The sequence below is a fragment of the Schistocerca piceifrons genome, unplaced genomic scaffold, assembly GCF_021461385.2.
Source record: "Schistocerca piceifrons isolate TAMUIC-IGC-003096 unplaced genomic scaffold, iqSchPice1.1 HiC_scaffold_442, whole genome shotgun sequence".
NCBI lineage: Eukaryota > Metazoa > Arthropoda > Insecta > Orthoptera > Acrididae > Schistocerca > Schistocerca piceifrons.
The window spans coordinates 178,696-203,250 of NW_025728670.1; the positions used below are offsets into that span (position 1 = coordinate 178,696).

The 24,555-nt window shown below is 53.1% G+C and overlaps 53 non-coding genes across 53 annotated transcripts; 18 read left to right on the forward strand and 35 right to left on the reverse strand.

Moving 5' to 3' along the window:
* Window positions 1-296: 296 nt before the first annotated feature.
* Window positions 297-369, forward strand: Trnar-acg. The gene has a single exon. It is a non-coding gene; the product is annotated as a tRNA-Arg (tRNA).
* A 579-nt stretch (window positions 370-948) lies between these two features.
* Window positions 949-1,020, reverse strand: Trnad-guc. The gene has a single exon. It is a non-coding gene; the product is annotated as a tRNA-Asp (tRNA).
* A 112-nt stretch (window positions 1,021-1,132) lies between these two features.
* Trnai-uau lies at window positions 1,133-1,224 on the reverse strand. Its single transcript is given in 2 exon segments — window positions 1,133-1,168; window positions 1,187-1,224. It is a non-coding gene; the product is annotated as a tRNA-Ile (tRNA).
* A 445-nt stretch (window positions 1,225-1,669) lies between these two features.
* Window positions 1,670-1,742, forward strand: Trnar-acg. The gene has a single exon. It is a non-coding gene; the product is annotated as a tRNA-Arg (tRNA).
* A 579-nt stretch (window positions 1,743-2,321) lies between these two features.
* Trnad-guc lies at window positions 2,322-2,393 on the reverse strand. Its single transcript has one exon. It is a non-coding gene; the product is annotated as a tRNA-Asp (tRNA).
* Window positions 2,394-2,505: 112 nt separating this feature from the next.
* On the reverse strand, window positions 2,506-2,597 carry Trnai-uau. The gene is given in 2 exon segments: window positions 2,506-2,541; window positions 2,560-2,597. It is a non-coding gene; the product is annotated as a tRNA-Ile (tRNA).
* A 445-nt stretch (window positions 2,598-3,042) lies between these two features.
* Trnar-acg lies at window positions 3,043-3,115 on the forward strand. The gene has a single exon. It is a non-coding gene; the product is annotated as a tRNA-Arg (tRNA).
* Window positions 3,116-3,694: 579 nt separating this feature from the next.
* Trnad-guc lies at window positions 3,695-3,766 on the reverse strand. Its single transcript has one exon. It is a non-coding gene; the product is annotated as a tRNA-Asp (tRNA).
* A 112-nt stretch (window positions 3,767-3,878) lies between these two features.
* Trnai-uau lies at window positions 3,879-3,970 on the reverse strand. The gene is given in 2 exon segments: window positions 3,879-3,914; window positions 3,933-3,970. It is a non-coding gene; the product is annotated as a tRNA-Ile (tRNA).
* A 445-nt stretch (window positions 3,971-4,415) lies between these two features.
* Trnar-acg lies at window positions 4,416-4,488 on the forward strand. Its single transcript has one exon. It is a non-coding gene; the product is annotated as a tRNA-Arg (tRNA).
* A 579-nt stretch (window positions 4,489-5,067) lies between these two features.
* On the reverse strand, window positions 5,068-5,139 carry Trnad-guc. The gene has a single exon. It is a non-coding gene; the product is annotated as a tRNA-Asp (tRNA).
* A 112-nt stretch (window positions 5,140-5,251) lies between these two features.
* On the reverse strand, window positions 5,252-5,343 carry Trnai-uau. Its single transcript is given in 2 exon segments — window positions 5,252-5,287; window positions 5,306-5,343. It is a non-coding gene; the product is annotated as a tRNA-Ile (tRNA).
* Window positions 5,344-5,788: 445 nt separating this feature from the next.
* Trnar-acg lies at window positions 5,789-5,861 on the forward strand. The gene has a single exon. It is a non-coding gene; the product is annotated as a tRNA-Arg (tRNA).
* A 579-nt stretch (window positions 5,862-6,440) lies between these two features.
* Window positions 6,441-6,512, reverse strand: Trnad-guc. The gene has a single exon. It is a non-coding gene; the product is annotated as a tRNA-Asp (tRNA).
* A 112-nt stretch (window positions 6,513-6,624) lies between these two features.
* On the reverse strand, window positions 6,625-6,716 carry Trnai-uau. Its single transcript is given in 2 exon segments — window positions 6,625-6,660; window positions 6,679-6,716. It is a non-coding gene; the product is annotated as a tRNA-Ile (tRNA).
* Window positions 6,717-7,161: 445 nt separating this feature from the next.
* On the forward strand, window positions 7,162-7,234 carry Trnar-acg. The gene has a single exon. It is a non-coding gene; the product is annotated as a tRNA-Arg (tRNA).
* A 579-nt stretch (window positions 7,235-7,813) lies between these two features.
* Trnad-guc lies at window positions 7,814-7,885 on the reverse strand. The gene has a single exon. It is a non-coding gene; the product is annotated as a tRNA-Asp (tRNA).
* A 112-nt stretch (window positions 7,886-7,997) lies between these two features.
* Trnai-uau lies at window positions 7,998-8,089 on the reverse strand. The gene is given in 2 exon segments: window positions 7,998-8,033; window positions 8,052-8,089. It is a non-coding gene; the product is annotated as a tRNA-Ile (tRNA).
* A 445-nt stretch (window positions 8,090-8,534) lies between these two features.
* Window positions 8,535-8,607, forward strand: Trnar-acg. The gene has a single exon. It is a non-coding gene; the product is annotated as a tRNA-Arg (tRNA).
* A 579-nt stretch (window positions 8,608-9,186) lies between these two features.
* Trnad-guc lies at window positions 9,187-9,258 on the reverse strand. The gene has a single exon. It is a non-coding gene; the product is annotated as a tRNA-Asp (tRNA).
* Window positions 9,259-9,370: 112 nt separating this feature from the next.
* Trnai-uau lies at window positions 9,371-9,462 on the reverse strand. Its single transcript is given in 2 exon segments — window positions 9,371-9,406; window positions 9,425-9,462. It is a non-coding gene; the product is annotated as a tRNA-Ile (tRNA).
* Window positions 9,463-9,907: 445 nt separating this feature from the next.
* Trnar-acg lies at window positions 9,908-9,980 on the forward strand. Its single transcript has one exon. It is a non-coding gene; the product is annotated as a tRNA-Arg (tRNA).
* A 579-nt stretch (window positions 9,981-10,559) lies between these two features.
* Trnad-guc lies at window positions 10,560-10,631 on the reverse strand. Its single transcript has one exon. It is a non-coding gene; the product is annotated as a tRNA-Asp (tRNA).
* A 112-nt stretch (window positions 10,632-10,743) lies between these two features.
* On the reverse strand, window positions 10,744-10,835 carry Trnai-uau. The gene is given in 2 exon segments: window positions 10,744-10,779; window positions 10,798-10,835. It is a non-coding gene; the product is annotated as a tRNA-Ile (tRNA).
* Window positions 10,836-11,280: 445 nt separating this feature from the next.
* Window positions 11,281-11,353, forward strand: Trnar-acg. The gene has a single exon. It is a non-coding gene; the product is annotated as a tRNA-Arg (tRNA).
* A 579-nt stretch (window positions 11,354-11,932) lies between these two features.
* On the reverse strand, window positions 11,933-12,004 carry Trnad-guc. The gene has a single exon. It is a non-coding gene; the product is annotated as a tRNA-Asp (tRNA).
* Window positions 12,005-12,116: 112 nt separating this feature from the next.
* Trnai-uau lies at window positions 12,117-12,208 on the reverse strand. Its single transcript is given in 2 exon segments — window positions 12,117-12,152; window positions 12,171-12,208. It is a non-coding gene; the product is annotated as a tRNA-Ile (tRNA).
* A 445-nt stretch (window positions 12,209-12,653) lies between these two features.
* On the forward strand, window positions 12,654-12,726 carry Trnar-acg. The gene has a single exon. It is a non-coding gene; the product is annotated as a tRNA-Arg (tRNA).
* A 579-nt stretch (window positions 12,727-13,305) lies between these two features.
* Window positions 13,306-13,377, reverse strand: Trnad-guc. The gene has a single exon. It is a non-coding gene; the product is annotated as a tRNA-Asp (tRNA).
* A 112-nt stretch (window positions 13,378-13,489) lies between these two features.
* Trnai-uau lies at window positions 13,490-13,581 on the reverse strand. The gene is given in 2 exon segments: window positions 13,490-13,525; window positions 13,544-13,581. It is a non-coding gene; the product is annotated as a tRNA-Ile (tRNA).
* A 445-nt stretch (window positions 13,582-14,026) lies between these two features.
* On the forward strand, window positions 14,027-14,099 carry Trnar-acg. Its single transcript has one exon. It is a non-coding gene; the product is annotated as a tRNA-Arg (tRNA).
* A 579-nt stretch (window positions 14,100-14,678) lies between these two features.
* Window positions 14,679-14,750, reverse strand: Trnad-guc. Its single transcript has one exon. It is a non-coding gene; the product is annotated as a tRNA-Asp (tRNA).
* A 112-nt stretch (window positions 14,751-14,862) lies between these two features.
* Window positions 14,863-14,954, reverse strand: Trnai-uau. Its single transcript is given in 2 exon segments — window positions 14,863-14,898; window positions 14,917-14,954. It is a non-coding gene; the product is annotated as a tRNA-Ile (tRNA).
* Window positions 14,955-15,399: 445 nt separating this feature from the next.
* On the forward strand, window positions 15,400-15,472 carry Trnar-acg. Its single transcript has one exon. It is a non-coding gene; the product is annotated as a tRNA-Arg (tRNA).
* A 579-nt stretch (window positions 15,473-16,051) lies between these two features.
* On the reverse strand, window positions 16,052-16,123 carry Trnad-guc. The gene has a single exon. It is a non-coding gene; the product is annotated as a tRNA-Asp (tRNA).
* A 112-nt stretch (window positions 16,124-16,235) lies between these two features.
* Window positions 16,236-16,327, reverse strand: Trnai-uau. Its single transcript is given in 2 exon segments — window positions 16,236-16,271; window positions 16,290-16,327. It is a non-coding gene; the product is annotated as a tRNA-Ile (tRNA).
* A 445-nt stretch (window positions 16,328-16,772) lies between these two features.
* Window positions 16,773-16,845, forward strand: Trnar-acg. Its single transcript has one exon. It is a non-coding gene; the product is annotated as a tRNA-Arg (tRNA).
* Window positions 16,846-17,424: 579 nt separating this feature from the next.
* On the reverse strand, window positions 17,425-17,496 carry Trnad-guc. Its single transcript has one exon. It is a non-coding gene; the product is annotated as a tRNA-Asp (tRNA).
* A 112-nt stretch (window positions 17,497-17,608) lies between these two features.
* On the reverse strand, window positions 17,609-17,700 carry Trnai-uau. Its single transcript is given in 2 exon segments — window positions 17,609-17,644; window positions 17,663-17,700. It is a non-coding gene; the product is annotated as a tRNA-Ile (tRNA).
* A 445-nt stretch (window positions 17,701-18,145) lies between these two features.
* Window positions 18,146-18,218, forward strand: Trnar-acg. Its single transcript has one exon. It is a non-coding gene; the product is annotated as a tRNA-Arg (tRNA).
* Window positions 18,219-18,797: 579 nt separating this feature from the next.
* Trnad-guc lies at window positions 18,798-18,869 on the reverse strand. The gene has a single exon. It is a non-coding gene; the product is annotated as a tRNA-Asp (tRNA).
* A 112-nt stretch (window positions 18,870-18,981) lies between these two features.
* On the reverse strand, window positions 18,982-19,073 carry Trnai-uau. Its single transcript is given in 2 exon segments — window positions 18,982-19,017; window positions 19,036-19,073. It is a non-coding gene; the product is annotated as a tRNA-Ile (tRNA).
* Window positions 19,074-19,518: 445 nt separating this feature from the next.
* On the forward strand, window positions 19,519-19,591 carry Trnar-acg. The gene has a single exon. It is a non-coding gene; the product is annotated as a tRNA-Arg (tRNA).
* A 579-nt stretch (window positions 19,592-20,170) lies between these two features.
* Trnad-guc lies at window positions 20,171-20,242 on the reverse strand. The gene has a single exon. It is a non-coding gene; the product is annotated as a tRNA-Asp (tRNA).
* Window positions 20,243-20,354: 112 nt separating this feature from the next.
* On the reverse strand, window positions 20,355-20,446 carry Trnai-uau. Its single transcript is given in 2 exon segments — window positions 20,355-20,390; window positions 20,409-20,446. It is a non-coding gene; the product is annotated as a tRNA-Ile (tRNA).
* A 445-nt stretch (window positions 20,447-20,891) lies between these two features.
* Trnar-acg lies at window positions 20,892-20,964 on the forward strand. The gene has a single exon. It is a non-coding gene; the product is annotated as a tRNA-Arg (tRNA).
* A 579-nt stretch (window positions 20,965-21,543) lies between these two features.
* On the reverse strand, window positions 21,544-21,615 carry Trnad-guc. The gene has a single exon. It is a non-coding gene; the product is annotated as a tRNA-Asp (tRNA).
* Window positions 21,616-21,727: 112 nt separating this feature from the next.
* Window positions 21,728-21,819, reverse strand: Trnai-uau. Its single transcript is given in 2 exon segments — window positions 21,728-21,763; window positions 21,782-21,819. It is a non-coding gene; the product is annotated as a tRNA-Ile (tRNA).
* A 445-nt stretch (window positions 21,820-22,264) lies between these two features.
* Trnar-acg lies at window positions 22,265-22,337 on the forward strand. Its single transcript has one exon. It is a non-coding gene; the product is annotated as a tRNA-Arg (tRNA).
* A 579-nt stretch (window positions 22,338-22,916) lies between these two features.
* On the reverse strand, window positions 22,917-22,988 carry Trnad-guc. Its single transcript has one exon. It is a non-coding gene; the product is annotated as a tRNA-Asp (tRNA).
* A 112-nt stretch (window positions 22,989-23,100) lies between these two features.
* Trnai-uau lies at window positions 23,101-23,192 on the reverse strand. Its single transcript is given in 2 exon segments — window positions 23,101-23,136; window positions 23,155-23,192. It is a non-coding gene; the product is annotated as a tRNA-Ile (tRNA).
* A 446-nt stretch (window positions 23,193-23,638) lies between these two features.
* On the forward strand, window positions 23,639-23,711 carry Trnar-acg. The gene has a single exon. It is a non-coding gene; the product is annotated as a tRNA-Arg (tRNA).
* Window positions 23,712-24,292: 581 nt separating this feature from the next.
* On the reverse strand, window positions 24,293-24,364 carry Trnad-guc. Its single transcript has one exon. It is a non-coding gene; the product is annotated as a tRNA-Asp (tRNA).
* Between the last annotated feature and the right edge of the window lie 191 nt (window positions 24,365-24,555).

A 24,555-nucleotide genomic window follows, 5' to 3' on the forward strand; every position in this document is an offset into this window, starting at 1 on the left:
CTTACAAGCATGTCAACCGCTTGTCATCAGCGAAAAAATGCAAAAAAACGGGCGCCTTGCATTCCGCTACCTGTCCAACAGCGACGGCAGATGTGTGGCAAGCTCTAAGCTGTGCAGGCGCTCCGTGGCCGAGCAGCAGGAGGAGAGATGCCTTCCTTGGTGGCAGCTCCCTGCAGAGTGCGGAAGACCAGAGTGGCCGCGCCGCCGTTGTCAGTGGATGACATGCAATTGCCGAGCCACGGAGAACACGTTGCTTTGCGATGTGCACCCGCCTCGTAGCAGAAAACGCGAACAGTGGCCCTGTGGCGCAACGGATAACGCGTCTGACTACGCATCAGAAGATTCCAGGTTCGAATCCTGGCAGGGTCGGCATTTTGTTAGTTGCGGGCGCGTAGCTAGGCAGTGCATTCGAATGTCTCCACCTTCGTGGAGTGCAATGTTAATCCTGAGCATCTCGCAGCTGCATCTCGAGACGATCGCGGTAAATATCGCTTCGTGCAAGCGTCAGCGTAGCGTCAGTCGAGCAAAGTCGAGACAAGTCAAGCTGGGAGATGCTACACAGTTAATTAAACGGTAGGCGACGCAGACAACGCTTTTCCAAGTGTCCCATGTCACGCACCGAAGAGCGCGCTTCTCTCGGCACAGCAGAGTGGCGCAGTGGAAGCGTGCTGGGCCCATAACCCAGAGGTCCGTGGATCGAAACCACGCTCTGCTAAAATTATTCTTTTTCTTGGGTGCTTCGAGCTCGATCATTAATCTTGGGGTGCGCTGATTCAGCGTCGACAGCAAACCCTGTGAGTTGTGAAACGACGACGTCGTGTGCAGAATACGAGAAACACTTCCTAAGACGCAGACTTTCTTACGATTTTTTAGCAATTACATTCCTTGATCACAACGGTAATGCTTTTTCGGGCCACACGTGCAACCTTCGCGATATAAAAATCGCACCTCCCCGGCGGGGAATCGAACCCCGGTCTCCCGCGTGACAGGCGGGGATACTAACCACTATACTACCGAGGAACACGCAGTCGTTGACTACAGTGCACGCACATTTATGGTCTCTCAGGTACGTGATGCATCTCAAATCTAGCGTCCCGATGCTTCCATAGTCAGCTGCTACGAAATAAAAGTATGCCCCAGGTGAGGCTCGAACTCACAACCCCGGCATTGCTCACGGCTACTGCCTTATAAGTACCGTGCGCTAACCAATTGCGCCACTGGGGCTACAGCAGAGTGCTTACAGTTAGCGGTATTCACTTTGATGCCAACCTGTTGTGGCTACAGACCCGTCATACGACCGTCACCTGCGGCCATACTACGACTTTAGCACCTGTCTACGAATGCTTCATACGATTCTTGTTTTATATGCTACACTTACAAGCATGTCAACCGCTTGTCATCAGCGAAAAAATGCAAAAAAACGGGCGCCTTGCATTCCGCTACCTGTCCAACAGCGACGGCAGATGTGTGGCAAGCTCTAAGCTGTGCAGGCGCTCCGTGGCCGAGCAGCAGGAGGAGAGATGCCTTCCTTGGTGGCAGCTCCCTGCAGAGTGCGGAAGACCAGAGTGGCCGCGCCGCCGTTGTCAGTGGATGACATGCAATTGCCGAGCCACGGAGAACACGTTGCTTTGCGATGTGCACCCGCCTCGTAGCAGAAAACGCGAACAGTGGCCCTGTGGCGCAACGGATAACGCGTCTGACTACGCATCAGAAGATTCCAGGTTCGAATCCTGGCAGGGTCGGCATTTTGTTAGTTGCGGGCGCGTAGCTAGGCAGTGCATTCGAATGTCTCCACCTTCGTGGAGTGCAATGTTAATCCTGAGCATCTCGCAGCTGCATCTCGAGACGATCGCGGTAAATATCGCTTCGTGCAAGCGTCAGCGTAGCGTCAGTCGAGCAAAGTCGAGACAAGTCAAGCTGGGAGATGCTACACAGTTAATTAAACGGTAGGCGACGCAGACAACGCTTTTCCAAGTGTCCCATGTCACGCACCGAAGAGCGCGCTTCTCTCGGCACAGCAGAGTGGCGCAGTGGAAGCGTGCTGGGCCCATAACCCAGAGGTCCGTGGATCGAAACCACGCTCTGCTAAAATTATTCTTTTTCTTGGGTGCTTCGAGCTCGATCATTAATCTTGGGGTGCGCTGATTCAGCGTCGACAGCAAACCCTGTGAGTTGTGAAACGACGACGTCGTGTGCAGAATACGAGAAACACTTCCTAAGACGCAGACTTTCTTACGATTTTTTAGCAATTACATTCCTTGATCACAACGGTAATGCTTTTTCGGGCCACACGTGCAACCTTCGCGATATAAAAATCGCACCTCCCCGGCGGGGAATCGAACCCCGGTCTCCCGCGTGACAGGCGGGGATACTAACCACTATACTACCGAGGAACACGCAGTCGTTGACTACAGTGCACGCACATTTATGGTCTCTCAGGTACGTGATGCATCTCAAATCTAGCGTCCCGATGCTTCCATAGTCAGCTGCTACGAAATAAAAGTATGCCCCAGGTGAGGCTCGAACTCACAACCCCGGCATTGCTCACGGCTACTGCCTTATAAGTACCGTGCGCTAACCAATTGCGCCACTGGGGCTACAGCAGAGTACTTACAGTTAGCGGTATTCACTTTGATGCCAACCTGTTGTGGCTACAGACCCGTCATACGACCGTCACCTGCGGCCATACTACGACTTTAGCACCTGTCTACGAATGCTTCATACGATTCTTGTTTTATATGCTACACTTACAAGCATGTCAACCGCTTGTCATCAGCGAAAAAATGCAAAAAAACGGGCGCCTTGCATTCCGCTACCTGTCCAACAGCGACGGCAGATGTGTGGCAAGCTCTAAGCTGTGCAGGCGCTCCGTGGCCGAGCAGCAGGAGGAGAGATGCCTTCCTTGGTGGCAGCTCCCTGCAGAGTGCGGAAGACCAGAGTGGCCGCGCCGCCGTTGTCAGTGGATGACATGCAATTGCCGAGCCACGGAGAACACGTTGCTTTGCGATGTGCACCCGCCTCGTAGCAGAAAACGCGAACAGTGGCCCTGTGGCGCAACGGATAACGCGTCTGACTACGCATCAGAAGATTCCAGGTTCGAATCCTGGCAGGGTCGGCATTTTGTTAGTTGCGGGCGCGTAGCTAGGCAGTGCATTCGAATGTCTCCACCTTCGTGGAGTGCAATGTTAATCCTGAGCATCTCGCAGCTGCATCTCGAGACGATCGCGGTAAATATCGCTTCGTGCAAGCGTCAGCGTAGCGTCAGTCGAGCAAAGTCGAGACAAGTCAAGCTGGGAGATGCTACACAGTTAATTAAACGGTAGGCGACGCAGACAACGCTTTTCCAAGTGTCCCATGTCACGCACCGAAGAGCGCGCTTCTCTCGGCACAGCAGAGTGGCGCAGTGGAAGCGTGCTGGGCCCATAACCCAGAGGTCCGTGGATCGAAACCACGCTCTGCTAAAATTATTCTTTTTCTTGGGTGCTTCGAGCTCGATCATTAATCTTGGGGTGCGCTGATTCAGCGTCGACAGCAAACCCTGTGAGTTGTGAAACGACGACGTCGTGTGCAGAATACGAGAAACACTTCCTAAGACGCAGACTTTCTTACGATTTTTTAGCAATTACATTCCTTGATCACAACGGTAATGCTTTTTCGGGCCACACGTGCAACCTTCGCGATATAAAAATCGCACCTCCCCGGCGGGGAATCGAACCCCGGTCTCCCGCGTGACAGGCGGGGATACTAACCACTATACTACCGAGGAACACGCAGTCGTTGACTACAGTGCACGCACATTTATGGTCTCTCAGGTACGTGATGCATCTCAAATCTAGCGTCCCGATGCTTCCATAGTCAGCTGCTACGAAATAAAAGTATGCCCCAGGTGAGGCTCGAACTCACAACCCCGGCATTGCTCACGGCTACTGCCTTATAAGTACCGTGCGCTAACCAATTGCGCCACTGGGGCTACAGCAGAGTGCTTACAGTTAGCGGTATTCACTTTGATGCCAACCTGTTGTGGCTACAGACCCGTCATACGACCGTCACCTGCGGCCATACTACGACTTTAGCACCTGTCTACGAATGCTTCATACGATTCTTGTTTTATATGCTACACTTACAAGCATGTCAACCGCTTGTCATCAGCGAAAAAATGCAAAAAAACGGGCGCCTTGCATTCCGCTACCTGTCCAACAGCGACGGCAGATGTGTGGCAAGCTCTAAGCTGTGCAGGCGCTCCGTGGCCGAGCAGCAGGAGGAGAGATGCCTTCCTTGGTGGCAGCTCCCTGCAGAGTGCGGAAGACCAGAGTGGCCGCGCCGCCGTTGTCAGTGGATGACATGCAATTGCCGAGCCACGGAGAACACGTTGCTTTGCGATGTGCACCCGCCTCGTAGCAGAAAACGCGAACAGTGGCCCTGTGGCGCAACGGATAACGCGTCTGACTACGCATCAGAAGATTCCAGGTTCGAATCCTGGCAGGGTCGGCATTTTGTTAGTTGCGGGCGCGTAGCTAGGCAGTGCATTCGAATGTCTCCACCTTCGTGGAGTGCAATGTTAATCCTGAGCATCTCGCAGCTGCATCTCGAGACGATCGCGGTAAATATCGCTTCGTGCAAGCGTCAGCGTAGCGTCAGTCGAGCAAAGTCGAGACAAGTCAAGCTGGGAGATGCTACACAGTTAATTAAACGGTAGGCGACGCAGACAACGCTTTTCCAAGTGTCCCATGTCACGCACCGAAGAGCGCGCTTCTCTCGGCACAGCAGAGTGGCGCAGTGGAAGCGTGCTGGGCCCATAACCCAGAGGTCCGTGGATCGAAACCACGCTCTGCTAAAATTATTCTTTTTCTTGGGTGCTTCGAGCTCGATCATTAATCTTGGGGTGCGCTGATTCAGCGTCGACAGCAAACCCTGTGAGTTGTGAAACGACGACGTCGTGTGCAGAATACGAGAAACACTTCCTAAGACGCAGACTTTCTTACGATTTTTTAGCAATTACATTCCTTGATCACAACGGTAATGCTTTTTCGGGCCACACGTGCAACCTTCGCGATATAAAAATCGCACCTCCCCGGCGGGGAATCGAACCCCGGTCTCCCGCGTGACAGGCGGGGATACTAACCACTATACTACCGAGGAACACGCAGTCGTTGACTACAGTGCACGCACATTTATGGTCTCTCAGGTACGTGATGCATCTCAAATCTAGCGTCCCGATGCTTCCATAGTCAGCTGCTACGAAATAAAAGTATGCCCCAGGTGAGGCTCGAACTCACAACCCCGGCATTGCTCACGGCTACTGCCTTATAAGTACCGTGCGCTAACCAATTGCGCCACTGGGGCTACAGCAGAGTACTTACAGTTAGCGGTATTCACTTTGATGCCAACCTGTTGTGGCTACAGACCCGTCATACGACCGTCACCTGCGGCCATACTACGACTTTAGCACCTGTCTACGAATGCTTCATACGATTCTTGTTTTATATGCTACACTTACAAGCATGTCAACCGCTTGTCATCAGCGAAAAAATGCAAAAAAACGGGCGCCTTGCATTCCGCTACCTGTCCAACAGCGACGGCAGATGTGTGGCAAGCTCTAAGCTGTGCAGGCGCTCCGTGGCCGAGCAGCAGGAGGAGAGATGCCTTCCTTGGTGGCAGCTCCCTGCAGAGTGCGGAAGACCAGAGTGGCCGCGCCGCCGTTGTCAGTGGATGACATGCAATTGCCGAGCCACGGAGAACACGTTGCTTTGCGATGTGCACCCGCCTCGTAGCAGAAAACGCGAACAGTGGCCCTGTGGCGCAACGGATAACGCGTCTGACTACGCATCAGAAGATTCCAGGTTCGAATCCTGGCAGGGTCGGCATTTTGTTAGTTGCGGGCGCGTAGCTAGGCAGTGCATTCGAATGTCTCCACCTTCGTGGAGTGCAATGTTAATCCTGAGCATCTCGCAGCTGCATCTCGAGACGATCGCGGTAAATATCGCTTCGTGCAAGCGTCAGCGTAGCGTCAGTCGAGCAAAGTCGAGACAAGTCAAGCTGGGAGATGCTACACAGTTAATTAAACGGTAGGCGACGCAGACAACGCTTTTCCAAGTGTCCCATGTCACGCACCGAAGAGCGCGCTTCTCTCGGCACAGCAGAGTGGCGCAGTGGAAGCGTGCTGGGCCCATAACCCAGAGGTCCGTGGATCGAAACCACGCTCTGCTAAAATTATTCTTTTTCTTGGGTGCTTCGAGCTCGATCATTAATCTTGGGGTGCGCTGATTCAGCGTCGACAGCAAACCCTGTGAGTTGTGAAACGACGACGTCGTGTGCAGAATACGAGAAACACTTCCTAAGACGCAGACTTTCTTACGATTTTTTAGCAATTACATTCCTTGATCACAACGGTAATGCTTTTTCGGGCCACACGTGCAACCTTCGCGATATAAAAATCGCACCTCCCCGGCGGGGAATCGAACCCCGGTCTCCCGCGTGACAGGCGGGGATACTAACCACTATACTACCGAGGAACACGCAGTCGTTGACTACAGTGCACGCACATTTATGGTCTCTCAGGTACGTGATGCATCTCAAATCTAGCGTCCCGATGCTTCCATAGTCAGCTGCTACGAAATAAAAGTATGCCCCAGGTGAGGCTCGAACTCACAACCCCGGCATTGCTCACGGCTACTGCCTTATAAGTACCGTGCGCTAACCAATTGCGCCACTGGGGCTACAGCAGAGTGCTTACAGTTAGCGGTATTCACTTTGATGCCAACCTGTTGTGGCTACAGACCCGTCATACGACCGTCACCTGCGGCCATACTACGACTTTAGCACCTGTCTACGAATGCTTCATACGATTCTTGTTTTATATGCTACACTTACAAGCATGTCAACCGCTTGTCATCAGCGAAAAAATGCAAAAAAACGGGCGCCTTGCATTCCGCTACCTGTCCAACAGCGACGGCAGATGTGTGGCAAGCTCTAAGCTGTGCAGGCGCTCCGTGGCCGAGCAGCAGGAGGAGAGATGCCTTCCTTGGTGGCAGCTCCCTGCAGAGTGCGGAAGACCAGAGTGGCCGCGCCGCCGTTGTCAGTGGATGACATGCAATTGCCGAGCCACGGAGAACACGTTGCTTTGCGATGTGCACCCGCCTCGTAGCAGAAAACGCGAACAGTGGCCCTGTGGCGCAACGGATAACGCGTCTGACTACGCATCAGAAGATTCCAGGTTCGAATCCTGGCAGGGTCGGCATTTTGTTAGTTGCGGGCGCGTAGCTAGGCAGTGCATTCGAATGTCTCCACCTTCGTGGAGTGCAATGTTAATCCTGAGCATCTCGCAGCTGCATCTCGAGACGATCGCGGTAAATATCGCTTCGTGCAAGCGTCAGCGTAGCGTCAGTCGAGCAAAGTCGAGACAAGTCAAGCTGGGAGATGCTACACAGTTAATTAAACGGTAGGCGACGCAGACAACGCTTTTCCAAGTGTCCCATGTCACGCACCGAAGAGCGCGCTTCTCTCGGCACAGCAGAGTGGCGCAGTGGAAGCGTGCTGGGCCCATAACCCAGAGGTCTGTGGATCGAAACCACGCTCTGCTAAAATTATTCTTTTTCTTGGGTGCTTCGAGCTCGATCATTAATCTTGGGGTGCGCTGATTCAGCGTCGACAGCAAACCCTGTGAGTTGTGAAACGACGACGTCGTGTGCAGAATACGAGAAACACTTCCTAAGACGCAGACTTTCTTACGATTTTTTAGCAATTACATTCCTTGATCACAACGGTAATGCTTTTTCGGGCCACACGTGCAACCTTCGCGATATAAAAATCGCACCTCCCCGGCGGGGAATCGAACCCCGGTCTCCCGCGTGACAGGCGGGGATACTAACCACTATACTACCGAGGAACACGCAGTCGTTGACTACAGTGCACGCACATTTATGGTCTCTCAGGTACGTGATGCATCTCAAATCTAGCGTCCCGATGCTTCCATAGTCAGCTGCTACGAAATAAAAGTATGCCCCAGGTGAGGCTCGAACTCACAACCCCGGCATTGCTCACGGCTACTGCCTTATAAGTACCGTGCGCTAACCAATTGCGCCACTGGGGCTACAGCAGAGTGCTTACAGTTAGCGGTATTCACTTTGATGCCAACCTGTTGTGGCTACAGACCCGTCATACGACCGTCACCTGCGGCCATACTACGACTTTAGCACCTGTCTACGAATGCTTCATACGATTCTTGTTTTATATGCTACACTTACAAGCATGTCAACCGCTTGTCATCAGCGAAAAAATGCAAAAAAACGGGCGCCTTGCATTCCGCTACCTGTCCAACAGCGACGGCAGATGTGTGGCAAGCTCTAAGCTGTGCAGGCGCTCCGTGGCCGAGCAGCAGGAGGAGAGATGCCTTCCTTGGTGGCAGCTCCCTGCAGAGTGCGGAAGACCAGAGTGGCCGCGCCGCCGTTGTCAGTGGATGACATGCAATTGCCGAGCCACGGAGAACACGTTGCTTTGCGATGTGCACCCGCCTCGTAGCAGAAAACGCGAACAGTGGCCCTGTGGCGCAACGGATAACGCGTCTGACTACGCATCAGAAGATTCCAGGTTCGAATCCTGGCAGGGTCGGCATTTTGTTAGTTGCGGGCGCGTAGCTAGGCAGTGCATTCGAATGTCTCCACCTTCGTGGAGTGCAATGTTAATCCTGAGCATCTCGCAGCTGCATCTCGAGACGATCGCGGTAAATATCGCTTCGTGCAAGCGTCAGCGTAGCGTCAGTCGAGCAAAGTCGAGACAAGTCAAGCTGGGAGATGCTACACAGTTAATTAAACGGTAGGCGACGCAGACAACGCTTTTCCAAGTGTCCCATGTCACGCACCGAAGAGCGCGCTTCTCTCGGCACAGCAGAGTGGCGCAGTGGAAGCGTGCTGGGCCCATAACCCAGAGGTCCGTGGATCGAAACCACGCTCTGCTAAAATTATTCTTTTTCTTGGGTGCTTCGAGCTCGATCATTAATCTTGGGGTGCGCTGATTCAGCGTCGACAGCAAACCCTGTGAGTTGTGAAACGACGACGTCGTGTGCAGAATACGAGAAACACTTCCTAAGACGCAGACTTTCTTACGATTTTTTAGCAATTACATTCCTTGATCACAACGGTAATGCTTTTTCGGGCCACACGTGCAACCTTCGCGATATAAAAATCGCACCTCCCCGGCGGGGAATCGAACCCCGGTCTCCCGCGTGACAGGCGGGGATACTAACCACTATACTACCGAGGAACACGCAGTCGTTGACTACAGTGCACGCACATTTATGGTCTCTCAGGTACGTGATGCATCTCAAATCTAGCGTCCCGATGCTTCCATAGTCAGCTGCTACGAAATAAAAGTATGCCCCAGGTGAGGCTCGAACTCACAACCCCGGCATTGCTCACGGCTACTGCCTTATAAGTACCGTGCGCTAACCAATTGCGCCACTGGGGCTACAGCAGAGTGCTTACAGTTAGCGGTATTCACTTTGATGCCAACCTGTTGTGGCTACAGACCCGTCATACGACCGTCACCTGCGGCCATACTACGACTTTAGCACCTGTCTACGAATGCTTCATACGATTCTTGTTTTATATGCTACACTTACAAGCATGTCAACCGCTTGTCATCAGCGAAAAAATGCAAAAAAACGGGCGCCTTGCATTCCGCTACCTGTCCAACAGCGACGGCAGATGTGTGGCAAGCTCTAAGCTGTGCAGGCGCTCCGTGGCCGAGCAGCAGGAGGAGAGATGCCTTCCTTGGTGGCAGCTCCCTGCAGAGTGCGGAAGACCAGAGTGGCCGCGCCGCCGTTGTCAGTGGATGACATGCAATTGCCGAGCCACGGAGAACACGTTGCTTTGCGATGTGCACCCGCCTCGTAGCAGAAAACGCGAACAGTGGCCCTGTGGCGCAACGGATAACGCGTCTGACTACGCATCAGAAGATTCCAGGTTCGAATCCTGGCAGGGTCGGCATTTTGTTAGTTGCGGGCGCGTAGCTAGGCAGTGCATTCGAATGTCTCCACCTTCGTGGAGTGCAATGTTAATCCTGAGCATCTCGCAGCTGCATCTCGAGACGATCGCGGTAAATATCGCTTCGTGCAAGCGTCAGCGTAGCGTCAGTCGAGCAAAGTCGAGACAAGTCAAGCTGGGAGATGCTACACAGTTAATTAAACGGTAGGCGACGCAGACAACGCTTTTCCAAGTGTCCCATGTCACGCACCGAAGAGCGCGCTTCTCTCGGCACAGCAGAGTGGCGCAGTGGAAGCGTGCTGGGCCCATAACCCAGAGGTCCGTGGATCGAAACCACGCTCTGCTAAAATTATTCTTTTTCTTGGGTGCTTCGAGCTCGATCATTAATCTTGGGGTGCGCTGATTCAGCGTCGACAGCAAACCCTGTGAGTTGTGAAACGACGACGTCGTGTGCAGAATACGAGAAACACTTCCTAAGACGCAGACTTTCTTACGATTTTTTAGCAATTACATTCCTTGATCACAACGGTAATGCTTTTTCGGGCCACACGTGCAACCTTCGCGATATAAAAATCGCACCTCCCCGGCGGGGAATCGAACCCCGGTCTCCCGCGTGACAGGCGGGGATACTAACCACTATACTACCGAGGAACACGCAGTCGTTGACTACAGTGCACGCACATTTATGGTCTCTCAGGTACGTGATGCATCTCAAATCTAGCGTCCCGATGCTTCCATAGTCAGCTGCTACGAAATAAAAGTATGCCCCAGGTGAGGCTCGAACTCACAACCCCGGCATTGCTCACGGCTACTGCCTTATAAGTACCGTGCGCTAACCAATTGCGCCACTGGGGCTACAGCAGAGTGCTTACAGTTAGCGGTATTCACTTTGATGCCAACCTGTTGTGGCTACAGACCCGTCATACGACCGTCACCTGCGGCCATACTACGACTTTAGCACCTGTCTACGAATGCTTCATACGATTCTTGTTTTATATGCTACACTTACAAGCATGTCAACCGCTTGTCATCAGCGAAAAAATGCAAAAAAACGGGCGCCTTGCATTCCGCTACCTGTCCAACAGCGACGGCAGATGTGTGGCAAGCTCTAAGCTGTGCAGGCGCTCCGTGGCCGAGCAGCAGGAGGAGAGATGCCTTCCTTGGTGGCAGCTCCCTGCAGAGTGCGGAAGACCAGAGTGGCCGCGCCGCCGTTGTCAGTGGATGACATGCAATTGCCGAGCCACGGAGAACACGTTGCTTTGCGATGTGCACCCGCCTCGTAGCAGAAAACGCGAACAGTGGCCCTGTGGCGCAACGGATAACGCGTCTGACTACGCATCAGAAGATTCCAGGTTCGAATCCTGGCAGGGTCGGCATTTTGTTAGTTGCGGGCGCGTAGCTAGGCAGTGCATTCGAATGTCTCCACCTTCGTGGAGTGCAATGTTAATCCTGAGCATCTCGCAGCTGCATCTCGAGACGATCGCGGTAAATATCGCTTCGTGCAAGCGTCAGCGTAGCGTCAGTCGAGCAAAGTCGAGACAAGTCAAGCTGGGAGATGCTACACAGTTAATTAAACGGTAGGCGACGCAGACAACGCTTTTCCAAGTGTCCCATGTCACGCACCGAAGAGCGCGCTTCTCTCGGCACAGCAGAGTGGCGCAGTGGAAGCGTGCTGGGCCCATAACCCAGAGGTCCGTGGATCGAAACCACGCTCTGCTAAAATTATTCTTTTTCTTGGGTGCTTCGAGCTCGATCATTAATCTTGGGGTGCGCTGATTCAGCGTCGACAGCAAACCCTGTGAGTTGTGAAACGACGACGTCGTGTGCAGAATACGAGAAACACTTCCTAAGACGCAGACTTTCTTACGATTTTTTAGCAATTACATTCCTTGATCACAACGGTAATGCTTTTTCGGGCCACACGTGCAACCTTCGCGATATAAAAATCGCACCTCCCCGGCGGGGAATCGAACCCCGGTCTCCCGCGTGACAGGCGGGGATACTAACCACTATACTACCGAGGAACACGCAGTCGTTGACTACAGTGCACGCACATTTATGGTCTCTCAGGTACGTGATGCATCTCAAATCTAGCGTCCCGATGCTTCCATAGTCAGCTGCTACGAAATAAAAGTATGCCCCAGGTGAGGCTCGAACTCACAACCCCGGCATTGCTCACGGCTACTGCCTTATAAGTACCGTGCGCTAACCAATTGCGCCACTGGGGCTACAGCAGAGTGCTTACAGTTAGCGGTATTCACTTTGATGCCAACCTGTTGTGGCTACAGACCCGTCATACGACCGTCACCTGCGGCCATACTACGACTTTAGCACCTGTCTACGAATGCTTCATACGATTCTTGTTTTATATGCTACACTTACAAGCATGTCAACCGCTTGTCATCAGCGAAAAAATGCAAAAAAACGGGCGCCTTGCATTCCGCTACCTGTCCAACAGCGACGGCAGATGTGTGGCAAGCTCTAAGCTGTGCAGGCGCTCCGTGGCCGAGCAGCAGGAGGAGAGATGCCTTCCTTGGTGGCAGCTCCCTGCAGAGTGCGGAAGACCAGAGTGGCCGCGCCGCCGTTGTCAGTGGATGACATGCAATTGCCGAGCCACGGAGAACACGTTGCTTTGCGATGTGCACCCGCCTCGTAGCAGAAAACGCGAACAGTGGCCCTGTGGCGCAACGGATAACGCGTCTGACTACGCATCAGAAGATTCCAGGTTCGAATCCTGGCAGGGTCGGCATTTTGTTAGTTGCGGGCGCGTAGCTAGGCAGTGCATTCGAATGTCTCCACCTTCGTGGAGTGCAATGTTAATCCTGAGCATCTCGCAGCTGCATCTCGAGACGATCGCGGTAAATATCGCTTCGTGCAAGCGTCAGCGTAGCGTCAGTCGAGCAAAGTCGAGACAAGTCAAGCTGGGAGATGCTACACAGTTAATTAAACGGTAGGCGACGCAGACAACGCTTTTCCAAGTGTCCCATGTCACGCACCGAAGAGCGCGCTTCTCTCGGCACAGCAGAGTGGCGCAGTGGAAGCGTGCTGGGCCCATAACCCAGAGGTCCGTGGATCGAAACCACGCTCTGCTAAAATTATTCTTTTTCTTGGGTGCTTCGAGCTCGATCATTAATCTTGGGGTGCGCTGATTCAGCGTCGACAGCAAACCCTGTGAGTTGTGAAACGACGACGTCGTGTGCAGAATACGAGAAACACTTCCTAAGACGCAGACTTTCTTACGATTTTTTAGCAATTACATTCCTTGATCACAACGGTAATGCTTTTTCGGGCCACACGTGCAACCTTCGCGATATAAAAATCGCACCTCCCCGGCGGGGAATCGAACCCCGGTCTCCCGCGTGACAGGCGGGGATACTAACCACTATACTACCGAGGAACACGCAGTCGTTGACTACAGTGCACGCACATTTATGGTCTCTCAGGTACGTGATGCATCTCAAATCTAGCGTCCCGATGCTTCCATAGTCAGCTGCTACGAAATAAAAGTATGCCCCAGGTGAGGCTCGAACTCACAACCCCGGCATTGCTCACGGCTACTGCCTTATAAGTACCGTGCGCTAACCAATTGCGCCACTGGGGCTACAGCAGAGTGCTTACAGTTAGCGGTATTCACTTTGATGCCAACCTGTTGTGGCTACAGACCCGTCATACGACCGTCACCTGCGGCCATACTACGACTTTAGCACCTGTCTACGAATGCTTCATACGATTCTTGTTTTATATGCTACACTTACAAGCATGTCAACCGCTTGTCATCAGCGAAAAAATGCAAAAAAACGGGCGCCTTGCATTCCGCTACCTGTCCAACAGCGACGGCAGATGTGTGGCAAGCTCTAAGCTGTGCAGGCGCTCCGTGGCCGAGCAGCAGGAGGAGAGATGCCTTCCTTGGTGGCAGCTCCCTGCAGAGTGCGGAAGACCAGAGTGGCCGCGCCGCCGTTGTCAGTGGATGACATGCAATTGCCGAGCCACGGAGAACACGTTGCTTTGCGATGTGCACCCGCCTCGTAGCAGAAAACGCGAACAGTGGCCCTGTGGCGCAACGGATAACGCGTCTGACTACGCATCAGAAGATTCCAGGTTCGAATCCTGGCAGGGTCGGCATTTTGTTAGTTGCGGGCGCGTAGCTAGGCAGTGCATTCGAATGTCTCCACCTTCGTGGAGTGCAATGTTAATCCTGAGCATCTCGCAGCTGCATCTCGAGACGATCGCGGTAAATATCGCTTCGTGCAAGCGTCAGCGTAGCGTCAGTCGAGCAAAGTCGAGACAAGTCAAGCTGGGAGATGCTACACAGTTAATTAAACGGTAGGCGACGCAGACAACGCTTTTCCAAGTGTCCCATGTCACGCACCGAAGAGCGCGCTTCTCTCGGCACAGCAGAGTGGCGCAGTGGAAGCGTGCTGGGCCCATAACCCAGAGGTCCGTGGATCGAAACCACGCTCTGCTAAAATTATTCTTTTTCTTGGGTGCTTCGAGCTCGATCATTAATCTTGGGGTGCGCTGATTCAGCGTCGACAGCAAACCCTGTGAGTTGTGAAACGACGACGTCGTGTGCAGAATACGAGAAACACTTCCTAAGACGCAGACTTTCTTACGATTTTTTAGCAATTACATTCCTTGATCACAACGGTAATGCTTTTTCGGGCCACACGTGCAACCTTCGCGATATAAAAATCGCACCTCCCCGGCGGGGAATCGAAACCCGGTCTCCCGCGTGACAGGCGGGGATACTAACCACTATACTACCGAGGAACACGCAGTCGTTGACTACAGTGCACGCACATTTATGGTCTCTCAGGTACGTGATGCATCTCAAATCTAGCGTCCCGATGCTTCCATAGTCAGCTGCTACGAAATAAAAGTATGCCCCAGGTGAGGCTCGAACTCACAACCCCGGCATTGCTCACGGCTACTGCCTTATAAGTACCGTGCGCTAACCAATTGCGCCACTGGGGCTACAGCAGAGTGCTTACAGTTAGCGGTATTCACTTTGATGCCAACCTGTTGTGGCTACAGACCCGTCATACGACCGTCACCTGCGGCCATACTACGACTTTAGCACCTGTCTACGAATGCTTCATACGATTCTTGTTTTATATGCTACACTTACAAGCATGTCAACCGCTTGTCATCAGCGAAAAAATGCAAAAAAACGGGCGCCTTGCATTCCGCTACCTGTCCAACAGCGACGGCAGATGTGTGGCAAGCTCTAAGCTGTGCAGGCGCTCCGTGGCCGAGCAGCAGGAGGAGAGATGCCTTCCTTGGTGGCAGCTCCCTGCAGAGTGCGGAAGACCAGAGTGGCCGCGCCGCCGTTGTCAGTGGATGACATGCAATTGCCGAGCCACGGAGAACACGTTGCTTTGCGATGTGCACCCGCCTCGTAGCAGAAAACGCGAACAGTGGCCCTGTGGCGCAACGGATAACGCGTCTGACTACGCATCAGAAGATTCCAGGTTCGAATCCTGGCAGGGTCGGCATTTTGTTAGTTGCGGGCGCGTAGCTAGGCAGTGCATTCGAATGTCTCCACCTTCGTGGAGTGCAATGTTAATCCTGAGCATCTCGCAGCTGCATCTCGAGACGATCGCGGTAAATATCGCTTCGTGCAAGCGTCAGCGTAGCGTCAGTCGAGCAAAGTCGAGACAAGTCAAGCTGGGAGATGCTACACAGTTAATTAAACGGTAGGCGACGCAGACAACGCTTTTCCAAGTGTCCCATGTCACGCACCGAAGAGCGCGCTTCTCTCGGCACAGCAGAGTGGCGCAGTGGAAGCGTGCTGGGCCCATAACCCAGAGGTCTGTGGATCGAAACCACGCTCTGCTAAAATTATTCTTTTTCTTGGGTGCTTCGAGCTCGATCATTAATCTTGGGGTGCGCTGATTCAGCGTCGACAGCAAACCCTGTGAGTTGTGAAACGACGACGTCGTGTGCAGAATACGAGAAACACTTCCTAAGACGCAGACTTTCTTACGATTTTTTAGCAATTACATTCCTTGATCACAACGGTAATGCTTTTTCGGGCCACACGTGCAACCTTCGCGATATAAAAATCGCACCTCCCCGGCGGGGAATCGAACCCCGGTCTCCCGCGTGACAGGCGGGGATACTAACCACTATACTACCGAGGAACACGCAGTCGTTGACTACAGTGCACGCACATTTATGGTCTCTCAGGTACGTGATGCATCTCAAATCTAGCGTCCCGATGCTTCCATAGTCAGCTGCTACGAAATAAAAGTATGCCCCAGGTGAGGCTCGAACTCACAACCCCGGCATTGCTCACGGCTACTGCCTTATAAGTACCGTGCGCTAACCAATTGCGCCACTGGGGCTACAGCAGAGTGCTTACAGTTAGCGGTATTCACTTTGATGCCAACCTGTTGTGGCTACAGACCCGTCATACGACCGTCACCTGCGGCCATACTACGACTTTAGCACCTGTCTACGAATGCTTCATACGATTCTTGTTTTATATGCTACACTTACAAGCATGTCAACCGCTTGTCATCAGCGAAAAAATGCAAAAAAACGGGCGCCTTGCATTCCGCTACCTGTCCAACAGCGACGGCAGATGTGTGGCAAGCTCTAAGCTGTGCAGGCGCTCCGTGGCCGAGCAGCAGGAGGAGAGATGCCTTCCTTGGTGGCAGCTCCCTGCAGAGTGCGGAAGACCAGAGTGGCCGCGCCGCCGTTGTCAGTGGATGACATGCAATTGCCGAGCCACGGAGAACACGTTGCTTTGCGATGTGCACCCGCCTCGTAGCAGAAAACGCGAACAGTGGCCCTGTGGCGCAACGGATAACGCGTCTGACTACGCATCAGAAGATTCCAGGTTCGAATCCTGGCAGGGTCGGCATTTTGTTAGTTGCGGGCGCGTAGCTAGGCAGTGCATTCGAATGTCTCCACCTTCGTGGAGTGCAATGTTAATCCTGAGCATCTCGCAGCTGCATCTCGAGACGATCGCGGTAAATATCGCTTCGTGCAAGCGTCAGCGTAGCGTCAGTCGAGCAAAGTCGAGACAAGTCAAGCTGGGAGATGCTACACAGTTAATTAAACGGTAGGCGACGCAGACAACGCTTTTCCAAGTGTCCCATGTCACGCACCGAAGAGCGCGCTTCTCTCGGCACAGCAGAGTGGCGCAGTGGAAGCGTGCTGGGCCCATAACCCAGAGGTCCGTGGATCGAAACCACGCTCTGCTAAAATTATTCTTTTTCTTGGGTGCTTCGAGCTCGATCATTAATCTTGGGGTGCGCTGATTCAGCGTCGACAGCAAACCCTGTGAGTTGTGAAACGACGACGTCGTGTGCAGAATACGAGAAACACTTCCTAAGACGCAGACTTTCTTACGATTTTTTAGCAATTACATTCCTTGATCACAACGGTAATGCTTTTTCGGGCCACACGTGCAACCTTCGCGATATAAAAATCGCACCTCCCCGGCGGGGAATCGAACCCCGGTCTCCCGCGTGACAGGCGGGGATACTAACCACTATACTACCGAGGAACACGCAGTCGTTGACTACAGTGCACGCACATTTATGGTCTCTCAGGTACGTGATGCATCTCAAATCTAGCGTCCCGATGCTTCCATAGTCAGCTGCTACGAAATAAAAGTATGCCCCAGGTGAGGCTCGAACTCACAACCCCGGCATTGCTCACGGCTACTGCCTTATAAGTACCGTGCGCTAACCAATTGCGCCACTGGGGCTACAGCAGAGTGCTTACAGTTAGCGGTATTCACTTTGATGCCAACCTGTTGTGGCTACAGACCCGTCATACGACCGTCACCTGCGGCCATACTACGACTTTAGCACCTGTCTACGAATGCTTCATACGATTCTTGTTTTATATGCTACACTTACAAGCATGTCAACCGCTTGTCATCAGCGAAAAAATGCAAAAAAACGGGCGCCTTGCATTCCGCTACCTGTCCAACAGCGACGGCAGATGTGTGGCAAGCTCTAAGCTGTGCAGGCGCTCCGTGGCCGAGCAGCAGGAGGAGAGATGCCTTCCTTGGTGGCAGCTCCCTGCAGAGTGCGGAAGACCAGAGTGGCCGCGCCGCCGTTGTCAGTGGATGACATGCAATTGCCGAGCCACGGAGAACACGTTGCTTTGCGATGTGCACCCGCCTCGTAGCAGAAAACGCGAACAGTGGCCCTGTGGCGCAACGGATAACGCGTCTGACTACGCATCAGAAGATTCCAGGTTCGAATCCTGGCAGGGTCGGCATTTTGTTAGTTGCGGGCGCGTAGCTAGGCAGTGCATTCGAATGTCTCCACCTTCGTGGAGTGCAATGTTAATCCTGAGCATCTCGCAGCTGCATCTCGAGACGATCGCGGTAAATATCGCTTCGTGCAAGCGTCAGCGTAGCGTCAGTCGAGCAAAGTCGAGACAAGTCAAGCTGGGAGATGCTACACAGTTAATTAAACGGTAGGCGACGCAGACAACGCTTTTCCAAGTGTCCCATGTCACGCACCGAAGAGCGCGCTTCTCTCGGCACAGCAGAGTGGCGCAGTGGAAGCGTGCTGGGCCCATAACCCAGAGGTCCGTGGATCGAAACCACGCTCTGCTAAAATTATTCTTTTTCTTGGGTGCTTCGAGCTCGATCATTAATCTTGGGGTGCGCTGATTCAGCGTCGACAGCAAACCCTGTGAGTTGTGAAACGACGACGTCGTGTGCAGAATACGAGAAACACTTCCTAAGACGCAGACTTTCTTACGATTTTTTAGCAATTACATTCCTTGATCACAACGGTAATGCTTTTTCGGGCCACACGTGCAACCTTCGCGATATAAAAATCGCACCTCCCCGGCGGGGAATCGAACCCCGGTCTCCCGCGTGACAGGCGGGGATACTAACCACTATACTACCGAGGAACACGCAGTCGTTGACTACAGTGCACGCACATTTATGGTCTCTCAGGTACGTGATGCATCTCAAATCTAGCGTCCCGATGCTTCCATAGTCAGCTGCTACGAAATAAAAGTATGCCCCAGGTGAGGCTCGAACTCACAACCCCGGCATTGCTCACGGCTACTGCCTTATAAGTACCGTGCGCTAACCAATTGCGCCACTGGGGCTACAGCAGAGTGCTTACAGTTAGCGGTATTCACTTTGATGCCAACCTGTTGTGGCTACAGACCCGTCATACGACCGTCACCTGCGGCCATACTACGACTTTAGCACCTGTCTACGAATGCTTCATACGATTCTTGTTTTATATGCTACACTTACAAGCATGTCAACCGCTTGTCATCAGCGAAAAAATGCAAAAAAACGGGCGCCTTGCATTCCGCTACCTGTCCAACAGCGACGGCAGATGTGTGGCAAGCTCTAAGCTGTGCAGGCGCTCCGTGGCCGAGCAGCAGGAGGAGAGATGCCTTCCTTGGTGGCAGCTCCCTGCAGAGTGCGGAAGACCAGAGTGGCCGCGCCGCCGTTGTCAGTGGATGACATGCAATTGCCGAGCCACGGAGAACACGTTGCTTTGCGATGTGCACCCGCCTCGTAGCAGAAAACGCGAACAGTGGCCCTGTGGCGCAACGGATAACGCGTCTGACTACGCATCAGAAGATTCCAGGTTCGAATCCTGGCAGGGTCGGCATTTTGTTAGTTGCGGGCGCGTAGCTAGGCAGTGCATTCGAATGTCTCCACCTTCGTGGAGTGCAATGTTAATCCTGAGCATCTCGCAGCTGCATCTCGAGACGATCGCGGTAAATATCGCTTCGTGCAAGCGTCAGCGTAGCGTCAGTCGAGCAAAGTCGAGACAAGTCAAGCTGGGAGATGCTACACAGTTAATTAAACGGTAGGCGACGCAGACAACGCTTTTCCAAGTGTCCCATGTCACGCACCGAAGAGCGCGCTTCTCTCGGCACAGCAGAGTGGCGCAGTGGAAGCGTGCTGGGCCCATAACCCAGAGGTCCGTGGATCGAAACCACGCTCTGCTAAAATTATTCTTTTTCTTGGGTGCTTCGAGCTCGATCATTAATCTTGGGGTGCGCTGATTCAGCGTCGACAGCAAACCCTGTGAGTTGTGAAACGACGACGTCGTGTGCAGAATACGAGAAACACTTCCTAAGACGCAGACTTTCTTACGATTTTTTAGCAATTACATTCCTTGATCACAACGGTAATGCTTTTTCGGGCCACACGTGCAACCTTCGCGATATAAAAATCGCACCTCCCCGGCGGGGAATCGAACCCCGGTCTCCCGCGTGACAGGCGGGGATACTAACCACTATACTACCGAGGAACACGCAGTCGTTGACTACAGTGCACGCACATTTATGGTCTCTCAGGTACGTGATGCATCTCAAATCTAGCGTCCCGATGCTTCCATAGTCAGCTGCTACGAAATAAAAGTATGCCCCAGGTGAGGCTCGAACTCACAACCCCGGCATTGCTCACGGCTACTGCCTTATAAGTACCGTGCGCTAACCAATTGCGCCACTGGGGCTACAGCAGAGTGCTTACAGTTAGCGGTATTCACTTTGATGCCAACCTGTTGTGGCTACAGACCCGTCATACGACCGTCACCTGCGGCCATACTACGACTTTAGCACCTGTCTACGAATGCTTCATACGATTCTTGTTTTATATGCTACACTTACAAGCATGTCAACCGCTTGTCATCAGCGAAAAAATGCAAAAAAACGGGCGCCTTGCATTCCGCTACCTGTCCAACAGCGACGGCAGATGTGTGGCAAGCTCTAAGCTGTGCAGGCGCTCCGTGGCCGAGCAGCAGGAGGAGAGATGCCTTCCTTGGTGGCAGCTCCCTGCAGAGTGCGGAAGACCAGAGTGGCCGCGCCGCCGTTGTCAGTGGATGACATGCAATTGCCGAGCCACGGAGAACACGTTGCTTTGCGATGTGCACCCGCCTCGTAGCAGAAAACGCGAACAGTGGCCCTGTGGCGCAACGGATAACGCGTCTGACTACGCATCAGAAGATTCCAGGTTCGAATCCTGGCAGGGTCGGCATTTTGTTAGTTGCGGGCGCGTAGCTAGGCAGTGCATTCGAATGTCTCCACCTTCGTGGAGTGCAATGTTAATCCTGAGCATCTCGCAGCTGCATCTCGAGACGATCGCGGTAAATATCGCTTCGTGCAAGCGTCAGCGTAGCGTCAGTCGAGCAAAGTCGAGACAAGTCAAGCTGGGAGATGCTACACAGTTAATTAAACGGTAGGCGACGCAGACAACGCTTTTCCAAGTGTCCCATGTCACGCACCGAAGAGCGCGCTTCTCTCGGCACAGCAGAGTGGCGCAGTGGAAGCGTGCTGGGCCCATAACCCAGAGGTCCGTGGATCGAAACCACGCTCTGCTAAAATTATTCTTTTTCTTGGGTGCTTCGAGCTCGATCATTAATCTTGGGGTGCGCTGATTCAGCGTCGACAGCAAACCCTGTGAGTTGTGAAACGACGACGTCGTGTGCAGAATACGAGAAACACTTCCTAAGACGCAGACTTTCTTACGATTTTTTAGCAATTACATTCCTTGATCACAACGGTAATGCTTTTTCGGGCCACACGTGCAACCTTCGCGATATAAAAATCGCACCTCCCCGGCGGGGAATCGAACCCCGGTCTCCCGCGTGACAGGCGGGGATACTAACCACTATACTACCGAGGAACACGCAGTCGTTGACTACAGTGCACGCACATTTATGGTCTCTCAGGTACGTGATGCATCTCAAATCTAGCGTCCCGATGCTTCCATAGTCAGCTGCTACGAAATAAAAGTATGCCCCAGGTGAGGCTCGAACTCACAACCCCGGCATTGCTCACGGCTACTGCCTTATAAGTACCGTGCGCTAACCAATTGCGCCACTGGGGCTACAGCAGAGTGCTTACAGTTAGCGGTATTCACTTTGATGCCAACCTGTTGTGGCTACAGACCCGTCATACGACCGTCACCTGCGGCCATACTACGACTTTAGCACCTGTCTACGAATGCTTCATACGATTCTTGTTTTATATGCTACACTTACAAGCATGTCAACCGCTTGTCATCAGCGAAAAAATGCAAAAAAACGGGCGCCTTGCATTCCGCTACCTGTCCAACAGCGACGGCAGATGTGTGGCAAGCTCTAAGCTGTGCAGGCGCTCCGTGGCCGAGCAGCAGGAGGAGAGATGCCTTCCTTGGTGGCAGCTCCCTGCAGAGTGCGGAAGACCAGAGTGGCCGCGCCGCCGTTGTCAGTGGATGACATGCAATTGCCGAGCCACGGAGAACACGTTGCTTTGCGATGTGCACCCGCCTCGTAGCAGAAAACGCGAACAGTGGCCCTGTGGCGCAACGGATAACGCGTCTGACTACGCATCAGAAGATTCCAGGTTCGAATCCTGGCAGGGTCGGCATTTTGTTAGTTGCGGGCGCGTAGCTAGGCAGTGCATTCGAATGTCTCCACCTTCGTGGAGTGCAATGTTAATCCTGAGCATCTCGCAGCTGCATCTCGAGACGATCGCGGTAAATATCGCTTCGTGCAAGCGTCAGCGTAGCGTCAGTCGAGCAAAGTCGAGACAAGTCAAGCTGGGAGATGCTACACAGTTAATTAAACGGTAGGCGACGCAGACAACGCTTTTCCAAGTGTCCCATGTCACGCACCGAAGAGCGCGCTTCTCTCGGCACAGCAGAGTGGCGCAGTGGAAGCGTGCTGGGCCCATAACCCAGAGGTCTGTGGATCGAAACCACGCTCTGCTAAAATTATTCTTTTTCTTGGGTGCTTCGAGCTCGATCATTAATCTTGGGGTGCGCTGATTCAGCGTCGACAGCAAACCCTGTGAGTTGTGAAACGACGACGTCGTGTGCAGAATACGAGAAACACTTCCTAAGACGCAGACTTTCTTACGATTTTTTAGCAATTACATTCCTTGATCACAACGGTAATGCTTTTTCGGGCCACACGTGCAACCTTCGCGATATAAAAATCGCACCTCCCCGGCGGGGAATCGAACCCCGGTCTCCCGCGTGACAGGCGGGGATACTAACCACTATACTACCGAGGAACACGCAGTCGTTGACTACAGTGCACGCACATTTATGGTCTCTCAGGTACGTGATGCATCTCAAATCTAGCGTCCCGATGCTTCCATAGTCAGCTGCTACGAAATAAAAGTATGCCCCAGGTGAGGCTCGAACTCACAACCCCGGCATTGCTCACGGCTACTGCCTTATAAGTACCGTGCGCTAACCAATTGCGCCACTGGGGCTACAGCAGAGTGCTTACAGTTAGCGGTATTCACTTTGATGCCAACCTGTTGTGGCTACAGACCCGTCATACGACCGTCACCTGCGGCCATACTACGACTTTAGCACCTGTCTACGAATGCTTCATACGATTCTTGTTTTATATGCTACACTTACAAGCATGTCAACCGCTTGTCATCAGCGAAAAAATGCAAAAAAAAACGGGCGCCTTGCATTCCGCTACCTGTCCAACAGCGACGGCAGATGTGTGGCAAGCTCTAAGCTGTGCAGGCGCTCCGTGCCGAGCAGCAGGAGGAGAGATGCCTTCCTTGGTGGCAGCTCCCTGCAGAGTGCGGAAGACCAGAGTGGCCGCGCCGCCGTTGTCAGTGGATGACATGCAATTGCCGAGCCACGGAGAACACGTTGCTTTGCGATGTGCACCCGCCTCGTAGCAGAAAACGCGAACAGTGGCCCTGTGGCGCAACGGATAACGCGTCTGACTACGCATCAGAAGATTCCAGGTTCGAATCCTGGCAGGGTCGGCATTTTGTTAGTTGCGGGCGCGTAGCTAGGCAGTGCATTCGAATGTCTCCACCTTCGTGGAGTGCAATGTTAATCCTGAGCATCTCGCAGCTGCATCTCGAGACGATCGCGGTAAATATCGCTTCGTGCAAGCGTCAGCGTAGCGTCAGTCGAGCAAAGTCGAGACAAGTCAAGCTGGGAGATGCTACACAGTTAATTAAACGGTAGGCGACGCAGACAACGCTTTTCCAAGTGTCCCATGTCACGCACCGAAGAGCGCGCTTTCTCTCGGCACAGCAGAGTGGCGCAGTGGAAGCGTGCCTGGGCCCATAACCCAGAGGTCCGTGGATCGAAACCACGCTCTGCTAAAATTATTCTTTTTCTTGGGTGCTTCGAGCTCGATCATTAATCTTGGGGTGCGCTGATTCAGCGTCGACAGCAAACCCTGTGAGTTGTGAAACGACGACGTCGTGTGCAGAATACGAGAAACACTTCCTAAGACGCAGACTTTCTTACGATTTTTTAGCAATTACATTCCTTGATCACAACGGTAATGCTTTTTCGGGCCACACGTGCAACCTTCGCGATATAAAAATCGCACCTCCCCGGCGGGGAATCGAACCCCGGTCTCCCGCGTGACAGGCGGGGATACTAACCACTATACTACCGAGGAACACGCAGTCGTTGACTACAGTGCACGCACATTTATGGTCTCTCAGGTACGTGATGCATCTCAAATCTAGCGTCCCGATGCTTCCATAGTCAGCTGCTACGAAATAAAAGTATGCCCCAGGTGAGGCTCGAACTCACAACCCCGGCATTGCTCACGGCTACTGCCTTATAAGTACCGTGCGCTAACCAATT